Genomic DNA, 14,441 nt, shown 5'->3' on the forward strand with positions numbered 1-14,441 from the left:
AAAGGGGAGCAATTACAATTCACATTCAAAATAGAGCTGAACATTTTCAAAATCAAGTTGAGGGGACAACAGATTTCAATAAATTTCATGTCTGTGTCATTTCTTCATTTTTTACAATACAAGTTAGAACTCAGTGGCAGTCCGTGAATTTCCTATCGACGCCTTCAGCTGACGGAATCAATCCAATATCCATCCTTCTTTCTTTCCTCCTTTTCTATCGCTGAGGGAATCAATCCAATCCTCAAAAACTATTTTATGGCTATAAAACCTCTACTGCAGCTACAGCTGCGACACAAAAATAATCATCAATAATAACCTCATACAATTGAAATATTATTTAGGAATATAGCCATATTTTACTCACCAAAAATCCTTTTTACCTGTACACAATATCCATCCTCCTTTCTTTCCTCCTTCTTTTCTATCGCCATCAAAGCTAATGCTGAAAGTCGAGCCTGTTCTGTGTATTTCTGGCATACGTTTTTATTCGATTTAGTGCTGAAAATGTTTGTTCCCGGTTGTGACAGGCTTGCTTGCTTTGAAGTTGTCCGACCTTTCTTAATGATGTCCAGCATTTTTTTCTTGAAAAGTCCGTCTCTAAAATGGCTTTGACAGTAAATCTGCAAACAAATCAATTTCTTCTCATCCTTCAGCCATTGCGGGTTGGCGAAACCGCTATTAAATCAACACAACAATGTATTTTTTTGTGCAGCTTGCTCCAGGTACAGTTTGGTAGCTCTGGCTAGTCCTCTCTATCACTAGCCAATCATAGTTGGTGAAAGCGATGACGTATCCCTACGCCTGCGAGAAGGCCTTGGTGTCACCAAATCGAATTCTGATTGGTTAAAGCAACAGTCTTATCGACGCTTGTTTAATGCAGCAGAGCCTGCAGAACTGATTGTGAAGGCCTTGAGGCAGATTTCTGACCCTGGCAACAAATAATGGCTGAAATGTGATTGGTTAAATGCTTCAATATGAAAACACACATCTGAAAGCAGTGCAACCAGGGGCAAAGCAATGAAAGGAAGCTAACATACAATTTGGAATTATTCATGGACAAAATATAATTAACATCAGTCTGTGATTCAGATATTTCTTAGGCCAGCAGAGAAGGCCTTGAAGGCCCTGACGGCACACCACTGGTAGAACTCCTAACTCTTTTTTCAGACCTGTGTACAGTAGCATGGACTTTGTTAAAAACTAGATGAATCACAATGCACATGTAAAGATTAAAATAACTTTAATCTAATTCATTGTTTTATTCTCAAACTGTTCTGTGGAACATTAAAGCAGAGCAATGAGTTGTGCGATATTTAAAAGAAATACAATCATATGGCATACCACCATTGAGTTCATTTTCTTTGTAATCATATGCTTACAAAAAGTGTTAGTAGCCCACACTGCCCACTTGCCTTGAACTTCATTAAGAAACGATGGGCCACCGACAGTGTGACTCGACGAAGCAATCGGCTAACGAGTTGTGAGACGTTTTGCTCCCTGGTGTTGCTCAATGTGTCCTTTAATAGTCAGGGTTAATGGTCACTCTGTCAGGCTGTGACTACATGGATTTCATATTTATTCAGGCCTAATGGAATAACGTGTAAAGTGAGAAAAGGGGCACAGTAATGCTCATTTAAGCTTTTGTGTTTCACTTGGGTTTTCATTAGTCTATTTTCCTATCGTTGCAAAAGAAGTGGCTAAACAAACGATCATTTAAATGTCATAATTTAAGACTTTATTTTAACCTGAAATGTAAAAAGCTTCAGTTTTTTATTTTTATTTTACATGCCTCGACAATTATGATCTAGTTTTACGACTCTAAGTAAGAACATTTAACATTTTTTTTTTAAATTGAAGCCAATATCGATTTTCTTCCTTAGCTCACCATTTGAAGTCATGGAAACAAAAGATTAACATTTGAACATCGACAATATGACTTATTTTGTAGAATTCTGATTACAATGCAAGATGTGGAAATTACATACGTACTTTATTTTGCACCACATACATAGCCAAACTACGTTAGCAAACATTGCTACATTTCATTGCCTGTTGAAGGACAATGCCTTGCTTTAATGTCACTTTAATCACCTTGCTAAACAGGATGCTGAATAGCATTACTCCATGAATAACCATTCTTTTTTACATTTCATCTTTAATGTGACAACACTTATTTACAGAATAGCTACTAGCAAATAGGAAAATGTTGAAACAAGGATAAAATTGACATTAAATAAACTTTATGAATTCAACCCGAACCTCAATTTATCTCAAGTTTGATTGTTCTGTGATTACGGTTCTGAGGAAAGCTTGACATCAGTCATGTGAAAAGAGTGAGCACTTTAGCATCCAGTAAAGCAAAAGTAGAGACAAAACCTGAATATGCGATCCATTTGTTACTGATGACAATGAATGAATGAGTGATAAAACGGATTGAGGCGGATGTACATTTTCACTGGAACTATTTTCACTGAGTACAGTACTTAAAGTATTTACAATACGTAATATATAGATTAGATTTAGATAGTAATACATTAGTCTTTTCATATGCTTATAGCTGTAATATTTAAAAAATACACTTCTTGATAATTGTACTTGTATTTCTGTATAGGCACAAAAATGTAATTACGGTAGTAATAATTGGGGTGATCCTACTTCACGGTTTTTCGATTATTGCGGCCATGTCTGGTCTACAATATCCGAGGGATTACTGTAATAATTTTTCACAAGTTTAAAAAGAAAAAAATACATTGACTCATTCTCTGGCAAGAGGTAGACCTCTAAGTTGGCTTTTAATGATAGTTTTGCTTTGGACGTACATGTCATATATCCACTGAGTGACAAGTGACAGTCTCCCCAACATTTTAATACCCTGCACAATAATGTTCACTGCTGACAATGACTGGCCAGAGCTAAAGGTTGAGCCACAAGTAAATTATTAATGACTTGTTTTCTTTTTCTCCTGGCCCCACAGCTCAGGCTTTTCTCCTCCATCTTTCCTTTTGATTGGTGTTTACTCACTTTGCCCTCCAGCCACACCTTATTTTTCTTCTACCATACTCCTTCCACCCTCGTTGTGTTCCCCTTGGTACCAAGTGGAAAAGTGTGGATATTTCAAACGTTAGTGGGTCAGCGAAGCAGTTGTTGCTATAAGCCTTAATGGCGAAGTACAAATCATGTATAAAAAATGACCCCACCCGCTCCCCAAATCTGACAAAAGTAACTATAAATGGGGCGCAGGGATAATTGATGAAAATTTATATTTAATAGAAATATTTTCCATGCGCTAATTTCAAATGACTGTTGAGTGGGGGAAGCATTTACTATGCATAATTTTAAATATAGACTGTCACCAAGTCTTATACCAATAACTCCCACGTTGACCCACTATGATTTGAAATATCCACATTTCACCACTTAGTGACTGGGGGAGACAATGGGGGTGGAAGAAGTATGCGAGAATATAACATGATAATTGAAATATGTACATTACGTAGTACTAATTTTAAATCAGGAATTCCTGTTGTTTTAAAGGATTTTGTTTACTATCTTATTATTTGATGAACTCAGATTTTTTTCATGAACATGGGGATGAAGGGGGCTCGCGACTGTCTACATACCCTACAGTGGGGCTGACAGTGGGTGCTCGAAGGCTGTTCTGGCCCACTTCGAGTCCCCGGTTACTTAACTAGGTGGCCTGGTGGGCATGTTTGTGGAGACTCCTCTGTGTGGTTGGGGTCTGGAATCCTTCGTGACCTCACTGGTATTGGTTATTCAGTGCTTTCAGCACCGCCTCTGGCAGTCAGGAAGGATGAATTAGAACGAAAGTTTTTTATGTAACTAAGGTTCTATAAATCCTGAATGACCGCAAGAGCGTTCAGTCAGTCGTTTTCCTCATGCTTACCCGAGATGATTCTGTAGAGCAGGGGTCGGGAACCTTTTTGAAAGAGAGAGCCATAAACAATTACTATTTTCAAATGTTATTCCCTGAGAGCCATACTCACAATTTAAAAGTCAAAATACATGAAAATGTGCCAATTTTTTAGTCATTTTACCACTTTTAAAGTACAAAAAGTCTTTGAATTCTTTTGACAACATTGTTACGCTGTTGCTAATCAATGAATATCAATGAGTATCAATGAGAGAATAGATGCAGAAGACTCTAATAAAAAAAAAAAGTCAATGCCACAGTGCCGATGTGACGTTCCTATTGGTGCATTCGGGACTCGGCTCTCTCACCACCAGTTTCCATATTTTAGCTCAGAGCCATAAGCAACCATCAAAAGAGCCACATGTGGCTCCCGAGCCATAGGTTCCCTACCCCTGCTGTCGAGACTGGAACAATGGCTGCAATGGAACTATATAGGCTCCTGGGGGCAAACCTGGGGTCACAGGTGACTTTGTTGGTCTTGGTAATCGCACTACGCATGCGCGAATGGATCATTCCGTACTTTCAGCACTGCCTCTGGCTTTCAGGGGGATGAAATAGAACTGACAGACCCATTATTACAATGGCCAATGAACGGCATTTATCGTCATTGCATATTATACGAAGTTGTACAATGTTGAGTAAGGGACTTGTCAGGATTCAATGTCCTTGCCCTACGATATTTCCACTTAACAGCGCCCGTGCCTCATCCACCATTTATTCACCCTCTTCAAAGTTTCTTCTAAGCTAGTGGATAGTGCTAGTCTGTTTGTGTGACAGGAGCATTTTTGCCTTATTTGCCCTCCACATTATGGCTCCAAAGAAGAAAGGTGGGTCTTCTAAGTATAGCCAAAAGAATAGAGATTACCAAAGAAACAAAGCTTCACATAAAAAGAACGGAGAGAAAGTAAAGGAAGCAAAATTCTATTCCCTTGGATGATATTCACTTGGCCCGGTAGGCTGCTCCAAATCATGGTGAGGAGATGGGTGCAGCGGACCTTGGAGGTGCTATCAGTCTATGCTGAAATGAGTGATGCTGTTGACATTGGAGAGAGGAGCTGATGGAAAGAGAGGTTTGTATGTGCGTGCGATCGTTGAGAGCTGAGCAACACTGGCGAAGTGGCACCAGAGAGGAAAGCAGGACAGGGGGTGAACTGAGTTGAGGTGGTGGTCACGTAACCAACGGGTTCAGACAGAGTTGAAACCGCTGGGTCACTGGGTTGCATCTGGTAACATTTATCTCAACTTCATGTGTGCGTGTACGTCAATGGGCACTTAAAGTACGACTAAAAGGCATTACCTAGGTCCTGATAGTTTACAATGGAAAAATTAGTTAAAACACAAAGCCACCTTTTTTTAAGGCATCCACCATGAAGGAAATCTATTTCACAAACGTAAATTATTAATTCATTCATCTTCCATACCGCGCATCCTTGAAAGTGTTGCAGGGGTTGCTGGAGCCTAACCCAGACTACACCTAGACTTTTTGCCAGTCAGCCGTGGGGCACACAGAGAGACAAACAACCATCCGCACTCACAGTCATACCGCCACCGGCGGGAATAGAGCCCGCGCCTGCCCGCATCGAAGTTAGGCGTGACCGGACGTTTGGTCGAAAGACGTTTGGTCGACCGGACGTTTGGTCGACCGGACGTTTGGTCGACCGGACGTTTGGTCGACCGGACGTTTGGTCGACCGGACGTTTGGTCGACCGGACGTTTGGTCGACCGGACGTTTGGTCGACCGGACGTTTGGTCGACCGGACGTTTGGTCGACCGGACGTTTGGTCGACCGGACGTTTGGTCGACCGGACGTTTGGTCGACCGGACGTTTGGTCGACCGGACGTTTGGTCGACCGGACGTTTGGTCGACCGGACGTTTGGTCGACCGGACGTTTGGTCGCCGGGTTCGCTCGCTGTCAAATTATGACAGAGTTTACTGTTGATATTTTGATATTAAACTCTCTCTCTCTCTCATGATTATAATTTGAGAGCTGGTTTCAACAGTAACAGCCCGGCGACCAAACGTCCGGTCGACCAAACGTCCGGTCGACCGAACGTCTTTCGACGAAACGTCCGAGTACCGAAGTTAGGCGAGTAAACCTCTACACCACGGGGCAGCTTCAAAACATAGATTAGCTCAAAGGAGAAACTCCAGGGCCTTTCAATGGTTCTGCTTGGGGCAATCGCAGGATGGATTGTATTTTAGACGGAAACTAAATGGCAACATTGTATAATGACCATATGCCTAACTAATTAGCTTCCATTGACTGTGATAGATTAACCAGAGTTACTTTAAAAATTAACAGTTTTTACATTGACCAGTACTGTCTTATTGCCACATACAACATGAAAACTAAGCCAACAAACAAACAACCGGCGGACCGGTAGCGCGAGTGGTTAACGCGTCGGCCTTAGAGCTCTAGGGTCCTGGGTTCAAATCCAGGTCACGTCCCACCTGTGGGGAGTTTGCATGTTCTCCTGTGTGGGGATCCTCCGGGTGCTCTGGCTTCCTCCCACATTCCAAAAACATGCATGGTAGGGTGATTGGACACTCGAAATTGCTTCTAGGTATGAGTGTGAGGGTGAATGGTTGTTTGTCTCCTTGTGCCCTGTGATTGGCTGTCCCCCGATTCAGGGTGTCCCCCAACTCTGGCCCGGAGTCAGCTGAGATTGGCTCCAGCACCCCCGTGAACCTAATGAGGATAAAGTGGTTCAGAAAATGAAATGAGAAAAACAACCTTCCGACAGTTCTATTCTGATGTCCAAATCCTAATCGCAGTATCAGTATTGAAAACACATGACTACTAGATCAGATCTTGGCATCTTATTTGATACTGTCCAATACTCAAAAATAGCCAAATTGGGCGCCAATACAGATATCATTCAGTACTGTCTTATTGCCACATACATGTTTATAACTTTTGGGATTTTTTTAATGTTTTGCAATCTAACAATTAACATTTTAAATGCAAAATACAAAACTAATCTTATTCCTATCATTATTCTAACAAGCATTTTCTCCACACTTATCTACTTAGAATGTTGTTGCTATATGCACACATGTCTTTTTGGTGAAGGCCAAAAAAATGACAATGCTAAATAAACATTGCAATCACGTTTCTTTCCTTGTAGGTCAGTTTGTTACTATTATTTAATGGTATATAATATATAATTTTAAACAATACAAGGAGTATTGTTAATATTTTTAAAGAAATTTGGATCATAAAGTTTATAATTATATATATATATATATATATATATATATATATATATATATATATATATATATATATATATGATCCAAATTTCTTATATATATATATCAATAGGAATCAATTTTAGATTCCACACCAAATATTTATTAAAGTCAGCTGTCAGGCCAAAACAACAAACATTGAGTTCCTTAGTGTTACCCAATCATTCATTCATTTTCGGAACCGCTTATCCTCACAACGATCGCGGGGGTTGCTGAAAACTATTGCAGTTAAATACGGGCACCAAGCAGGGGACACGCTAAATCGGTGGCCAGCCAATCGCAGGGCACAAGGAGACTGACAACCATTAGTGCTCACATTCATACCTGGGCAAAAATTAGAGTGTTCAACCAGCCTACTCTGCATGTTTTTGGGATAAGCAGGGAAACTGGAGTACCCATAGAAAATCCACACAAGCCCTGGGAGAACATGAGAACCCCACAATGTGAGGACAGACCTGGGATCAAACCCTCGACCCCAGAAGTGTGAGGCTGACAAGCTAACCACTTGTCCGTTGGCACATAGTGTTATTTATAACATTAGAAAAGAAAATTACTTATTTTGTAACATGAATCAAACTGGTAGCCCTTTATATAATCAGTTCAACAAGAAATAGTGCACATCAAAGGTTGGTTAAGTGGCCCCTCCTCTAAAATATCTGACAACAAAAGTAATTCCAACCTGGTCTGCATGTAACAATAATTGGTCATTCATGTCAAAATGAGCAGAAATAGTGACGGCAAACAAGGACCTCCCACTCTGGGATTTTGCCAACTTCTAAAGAGGGCAGAAAATAGAAAATGCTGGAGTAAGGAATGTGCAAATGTATGTTAAGTGAAAGACAACAGCAAGTTCAAATTAGTGTGTCTGTTCAACTGACCAGATAAATATTGTATCAGAGACTACACAGCCACAAGTCAAGGGGTTCTCGCTGCTTGTTGCTTTATTGACAAAAATGACAGTGTGTCACTGGGTGAGGTGGAGCTTACCGAGTATGTTCACTAACACAATGTCACTGAAGAACTTTCCATTGCTCAATTGGAAGCAATTTTATCTTGGCCTCCCTTTATTAGCAAGTGTCCTACAATGTGTGCTGCATGATGCTCAGTTACGCGCTGGATGAACGACCTTGAGCAGGCGAGAAGGGGTTGTGTTGCTGTGGCAACCAAGCCTCACGAAACCAGTAACAGCTGGATGCTACAGCACGCAGTGAATTTTTGTGGGTGTCGCCACTTTATTACATCCACTCTTCCCCTCTTATTTACCCCCTCCTCTGTGCAGTCTCGTCATCTCGCTTTCATACAGCGCAGAAGGAAATAAGATGGGTTTCACAAAGGAAATCCTGGTTCCTCAGTAGCAGCAATAGAAACTTAGCACAAATACACCACTTCAGAAATTGAATAGATTTCTTTGTGTACGGTGAAGTTAGAGAATCAGAAGCCATAAAAAGCATGAAACAAGAATTCCGAAGTAAAGATAGCCAACAATGTGACACTTGCGAAAGGCACCAAAATGGCCACTTGACATTCATCTCACATAAAAAGTAAGCAGGTGGAGATAGTCTATACCCAATCGTTTCACACAGAGGAGGAAACGTGAAATGTAGAATATTAGCGTTTGCCAGGGTATTGTCTTGGCTGACAACTCCATTTGCATGCCAACTATAAAAACTTTAATGAAATATATTTTATTGGCAGCACAGTGATAAACGAGATCGATTACATTTTTTAATCTTAAAATTGTCCAAGCCTTATCTCATTATATAATATTAATAATGCAAAAAAAATAATCAAAACAATAATTGTCTGCTATATGAATGGCCACACTGCAATTTCGGTGCAAATCCCAAGTTTTTTGACAGCCTGAACGAGCTGAGAAACATAGAAGCAAAAAATCGTAACTTTTGTATGTGGTTTCAAATCCGATTTCAGCCACATTTTTCAGAATGTGGCTGTGTCCTAATTCTAGTCTTCAAAATCGGAATCCATGCTTGGCATGCCATCCTAAATTCAAAATGCTGTAGTTGTCGCTGTATGAACCGGGTCGCTTCAATGTCTGGATGCATTTCTCGCTAACACGCTACTTTCTACATAGAGAAAGGCTTGGCATGAAAGTGCAAGAAAAGGGCACATACCAATAGGAACGTAATTAAATATGCATTTCGCAAAACAATGTCAATTTGACCTGAAAATGCCACCTGCAAAGAGATATGCTTACAGTTCAAACTGGGAGCTGTCTGCTACACAGAGGAACATGGAAATCTAACTGCATCAAGGCAACAACAACAAAAACAAGTCCATGGTTCGCAAGTGGAGGGTAAATCAGCTTCGACAAGTAAAAAAAGACAACGCTAAGTTTCCACAGATGCAAGGCGAATGACTTGGGAGCGATAGATGTTCAATGACAAACATAGTTATACAAAGGCTGGCAGCCAGCATCCGGCAAGTCACGCGATGATTTCTGAATGGGTTGTGATGGTAAAAGCAAAATAAAAATAACTTTTACCAGACCATGTAAAAAAACAGTTGTTTTTTTGGTATCGGTACAGTATTGGCATCAGCTAATATCACACTCCCAGCTACCAATATCTGGAACAGGGCTGCCAACTACTCCGGAATTTCAGGAGTTTCTCCGGAAATGCAACACAAACTCCGGGACTCCAGACCACCCTCCCTAAACTCCGGAAATCCCAAAAGATTTTCACGATTTTTTTATTTTTTAAGCAACCATTTCGGAAAAGGACCACATTTCCAATTTAAATGCCTCGAAATTCACACCATCGCTACGGCTTCCGCCATCTTGATTGAACTGCACTGTAAACGGGAAGAATTTGGCAACATGAGTGCATTGTGAAACATCCGAGTTAAAAGTTCTGATGAATTATTCGTCTTGTGCGACTTCAGCGTGGCAATCGATTCGGAATCGATGGCATAGGTAGCCTCTATCGCTTTACATTTTCGTTTTTGTTTTTTTCATAAGGGAAGTATTATTAAGGCTGACTAAACCTGCAGTCTTTTGTTTTGAAACAAATTCTATCATATCCGGGGTTGTTCTAAAGGAACTAGGCGTACACAGCACTGGTAAGTCTTATCAATAAGCCTCCTCAGTATAAGTGAAAAATGGATCGCAATATGGATGAAACTTTTAAGAAATCCAGCCACTCGCAGAACTTTATTGCTTCTTATTCAACAAAATATCCCATGTTGATGCTTTCTCCAAAAGAACCGACATTTGCACATTGCAGAACATGCATGTGTGACTACAGCATAACACATGATGGAATTACTGACTGTAAAACACACGTAGAAGGACCCAAACACAAAGATAAACTTATTTTCATTATGCTGTACTTTTTCAATATTTTACAAAAACACTTACAATTAATGTAAAAGCATGATAATAACAGTTTGATTTAAATTGTCCTACGCTTATTTTTTTTAACATTTTATATCAATTTTGCGTGAATCGCATTCACTCTGGAATACTCCGAAAATGAGACAAGGGTACTCCTGAAATGGGGTCGACGGAGGTTGGCAATCTTGATAACAGCTTTAAATAAGGCTAAAGGCATTGACAAATGGACAGGAGTGGGACACAAATGAGTACGCACGACGCCCAAATAGAAGGACCCCTCCATCACAGAGCTGAATGAATGTGGACCACTGAAAATTCATTCCTGTTAAACACATCTTGACACATGGAGAACAGGCCTCAAGAACAACAGAACAACAGGGTAGTCGCCACACAGCAGTTGAGGGAAGGCAGGGGATGGTGGGGAAACACTCCCAGTGATATGAGTGAGAATGAAGAAAAAATGTGGAGCATTTGGAGTCAGAAGGCTTCCCGACTCCGCAACAGACAACGGCACAGAATAGACCATACAAAACGATCTCGAAGCGTCTCCACCTGTGCCCTCTTCATTTCAGTCATAGGTGAATTCCAGGTTACCCAATCCCATCTCATTCACAGGTATGCCTTCCTAGCCTGTGTCCCCATTTTTTCTCAATCTGTCAAACATTTTGAGATCCATACCCAGAATTTAAAATTAAAAATACTAACGGCGTGTCATTTAAACAATTTTAAAGTACAATAAGTATATGTAAAATTATTTTACTAATAACATTGTTATGCTGCTGCTAACGAATGACTGTATCCAGCACACGCAAGGGATTCCAATGAAAAGAAAAATTATGAGTAAAGCAGCACTAGAGTTATTTTCAGCGTCATTTAAATTTTGGTGTGCCATTGTGAACCTCTTACTGGTCAATGCAGGGTATTCGAGATAATGACGCAAAGAGAGATGTGGCAACACGAGGCTCCCATTGGTCGATGTAGCGTCGCTCAAAGTAGTGTCAGCGCCACTTTGATGTGCCAACGTGCAACGTTATTGGTGCAGTTGGGACTCGGCTCTCTCAGCAACGTGTTCCACATTTTAGCTTACAGGGCAGCGGAGATACATATGCACCCATCAAAAGAGACATGTCTGGCTTGTGAGCCATAAGTTCCCGACCCCTGCTGTATATGCTTCTTAAAGGAGGATTCGAAATCAGTCAAGGGTGCACCACCACCCCCTGTAACATAGATGATAGATGGATGAAATTATTTTAAAGTAAATTACCGTATTTACTTGCATATAAGCCATATTTGTAACTAAAAAGGACTGAATCAAGAGTACGGCTTATATGCGCACAAGACTTACAGTTGCTAAATTCTTTTTCACCAGTAGATATTGGCAAATTAAATTAACATTTACTATTTGTTGGTTATTTTCTGTTTTGCAGTAAGAAAACAACCATTACTGCATGAATTCTTAGCTCCCTTATGATATTGACCCTAAGAATGTGCTTTTGATTCATACAGTATCTCAGAAATACCACGTGCGGTTTTCCCTTCAAAGTAACACATTTGTATTCTCTATTAAAACTATGAATATGGAGTTGAAATTTGTGAATGAGGGTGTGGCTTATACGCGAGAAATTGTAAAATTCAACCATTTTAAGGCAATTTTAAGGGTGCAGTTCATCCGCGGCGACGGCTTAAATGCGAGACAATACAGTAAGTCTTCTTCAATATAAAGGCTGAATCTCTCTTGGTCATAAATATCCAACCTGTCTCACATAAATCACACAGCCATTCAACAGATGTACAAAACAATGGTCATGATTTCCCCCACTGATGAAATCATCAATAATTATGTGTATGGGTAAATATATTTAAACATGCATGCTTTTTAAAAAAATGTACTCTAAATTGCAAATTAGACATAAAAAAAAAACAGGCGGCCCAGCGGCTGAGTGGTTAGCGCATCGGCCTGACAGTGGACGACCTGGATTCAAATCCAGGTCGGTCTACCTGTGTGGAGTTTGCATGTTGTCCCCGAACCTGCGTGGGTTTTCTCCAGGTACTCCGCTTTCCTCCCACGTTCCAAAAACATGCATGGTAGGCTGATTGGACACTCGAAATTGCCCCTAGGTATGAGTGTGAGTGAGCGTGAATGGTTGTTTGTCTCCCTGAGCCCTGCGATTGGTTGGCCACCAATTCAGGGTGTCCGCCGCCTCTACCCCGAAGTCAGCTGGGATAGGCTCCAGCACCCCCGCGACACTAGGATAAAGGGGTTCAGAAAATAAGATGAGACATAAAACACTGCTATCAGTTCATGAAAACAATCATAAAGAGAGCATTCGCACCTGCATGAAATGGGTACATTCAAGTAATTAAGTCGTTCTCAGGTGCAAAATTGCTCACTAGATCACTCATCAGGTGCATTACTTTGACCGCCGTTGTGTTTACACACATTGGGGCGAGCACAAGACTCCGTGTACACACAAGCACAGTATTATTACAGTGTGACGGTGCAAGGCCGCGGTGCTGCCCCCTGCAGATTTGCACGGCGAGATGCGTTTCAGAGGGCAGAGCAAATGACATACTGTACAGCAGACAAAATGGGAATGACTGATAAATAAATAAATATTTAAAAAAAAAACAGTTGGGACACGCATTCACCTTTGCACTGAATGCATTTCCGATTTTTTTGTACAAATATGGAAGAACAAATGACATACTGTACAGCAGACAAAATGGGAATGACTGATAAATAATTACAAAATTACAAAAGATAAACAGTAGGGACACGCATTCACCTTTGCACTGAATGCATTTCCGATTTTTTTGTACAAATATGGACTTGGAGTACTTTCTCATTTCTCGCGCGCTGCAGTATCTCCGGCGTGCTCTTGCAGACAGACAGCATCTTCAAAAATAGGACGCATGCACATGTGAAATGCAAAATCAGGGGTCTCTCCTTTCAAAGTGTGTTTAATATGTGCGATCGTGTAAATGTGCGTGCGCCAACTCATTATATCAGCAAACCTCTTGCCTTCCCGGAGGTCACCACCGCTTCGTGGACGACACGTCTCACAAGATGCCAGCTGACCGTCGCTGTCAAACGGGGACTCAAACATTACCTTTCACCAAACGCTGCTGGCGTGTGTTTGTTTAAATTTTAAACATAAACTTCCCCGACACTTCCAGCGGAAACACTTGACACCGGCGGCTTGAGTGAGAACCAGGCAGCTCGTTTGAAGTTCACATGGTTAAACACAAATGCTATTAAAAAATGCTTAATCGTCACAGATACTCCAGCAAGCATGCACATACGAAATTTTAAATATTTGTTTAATGTCACGTGAAAGAGCGTACAATCTGCCCTCCGCAGCGCACCAATAGCAATTTGTGTGCACTGCCGCAGGCTATACAAGTAAGAGGGCTGCATTTCCGTCCTCTAACACATCGTAAACCTAACGCAAAGTCTGATGAAATTCAGGTATAAATGCCAACAAACACATTGGGAAGTCTTACCTTTAGACGTATCTCTCAGCTGGAACGATCATTTTGTCTTTACACCATTAACTCTCCGCCATCTTCGGCACTATTTGTTTAAATGAGAAACACTCCCGGAGCCTAACGAAGCCAGTTCTGTAAGTTGAGGCGTCGCGGGTGGTTGTGGGTAGTGTAGTTTATTAGTGGAATGCGCCGCGGTTAGATGTTCGCTGTTAAACCCGGAAATAAACTACTGGCAGACGACACCACTACGCAGGGGAGAGCAGGGAGGTGAGTGGCTCGCGGGGGCGTTCGCTGTCTGTCTCGCCGCTTGCAGACGGGTGTCAGCGACTACAGCAGGTCGGCCAAAGGTGACAAGGTGGAAACCTTCACAACACATGCCTTGCAAATCCTTGGCTCGGTTGAATAATTTGTTTTCT

The 14,441-nt window shown here is 41.1% G+C and overlaps 1 protein-coding gene across 7 annotated transcripts in view; it reads right to left on the bottom strand.

Moving 5' to 3' along the window:
- LOC144078105 (nuclear receptor coactivator 3-like) overlaps nucleotides 1–14,204 on the bottom strand; it is a 63,632-nt gene extending 49,428 nt beyond the window's left edge. For 4 of the 7 annotated variants that reach the window (XM_077606585.1, XM_077606510.1, XM_077606348.1 and 1 more), the window contains exon 1: nucleotides 14,041–14,204. The gene's annotated coding sequence lies outside the window, so the exon portion shown is untranslated. Of the gene's footprint in view, nucleotides 1–6,383; nucleotides 6,562–14,040 lie in introns of those variants that run through there. The other 3 variants (XM_077606385.1, XM_077606394.1, XM_077606429.1) reach the window with 2 other exon arrangements.
- Between the last annotated feature and the right edge of the window lie 237 nt (nucleotides 14,205–14,441).

Source organism: Stigmatopora argus, chromosome 1 (genome assembly GCF_051989625.1).
Source record: "Stigmatopora argus isolate UIUO_Sarg chromosome 1, RoL_Sarg_1.0, whole genome shotgun sequence".
Lineage (NCBI taxonomy): Eukaryota > Metazoa > Chordata > Actinopteri > Syngnathiformes > Syngnathidae > Stigmatopora > Stigmatopora argus.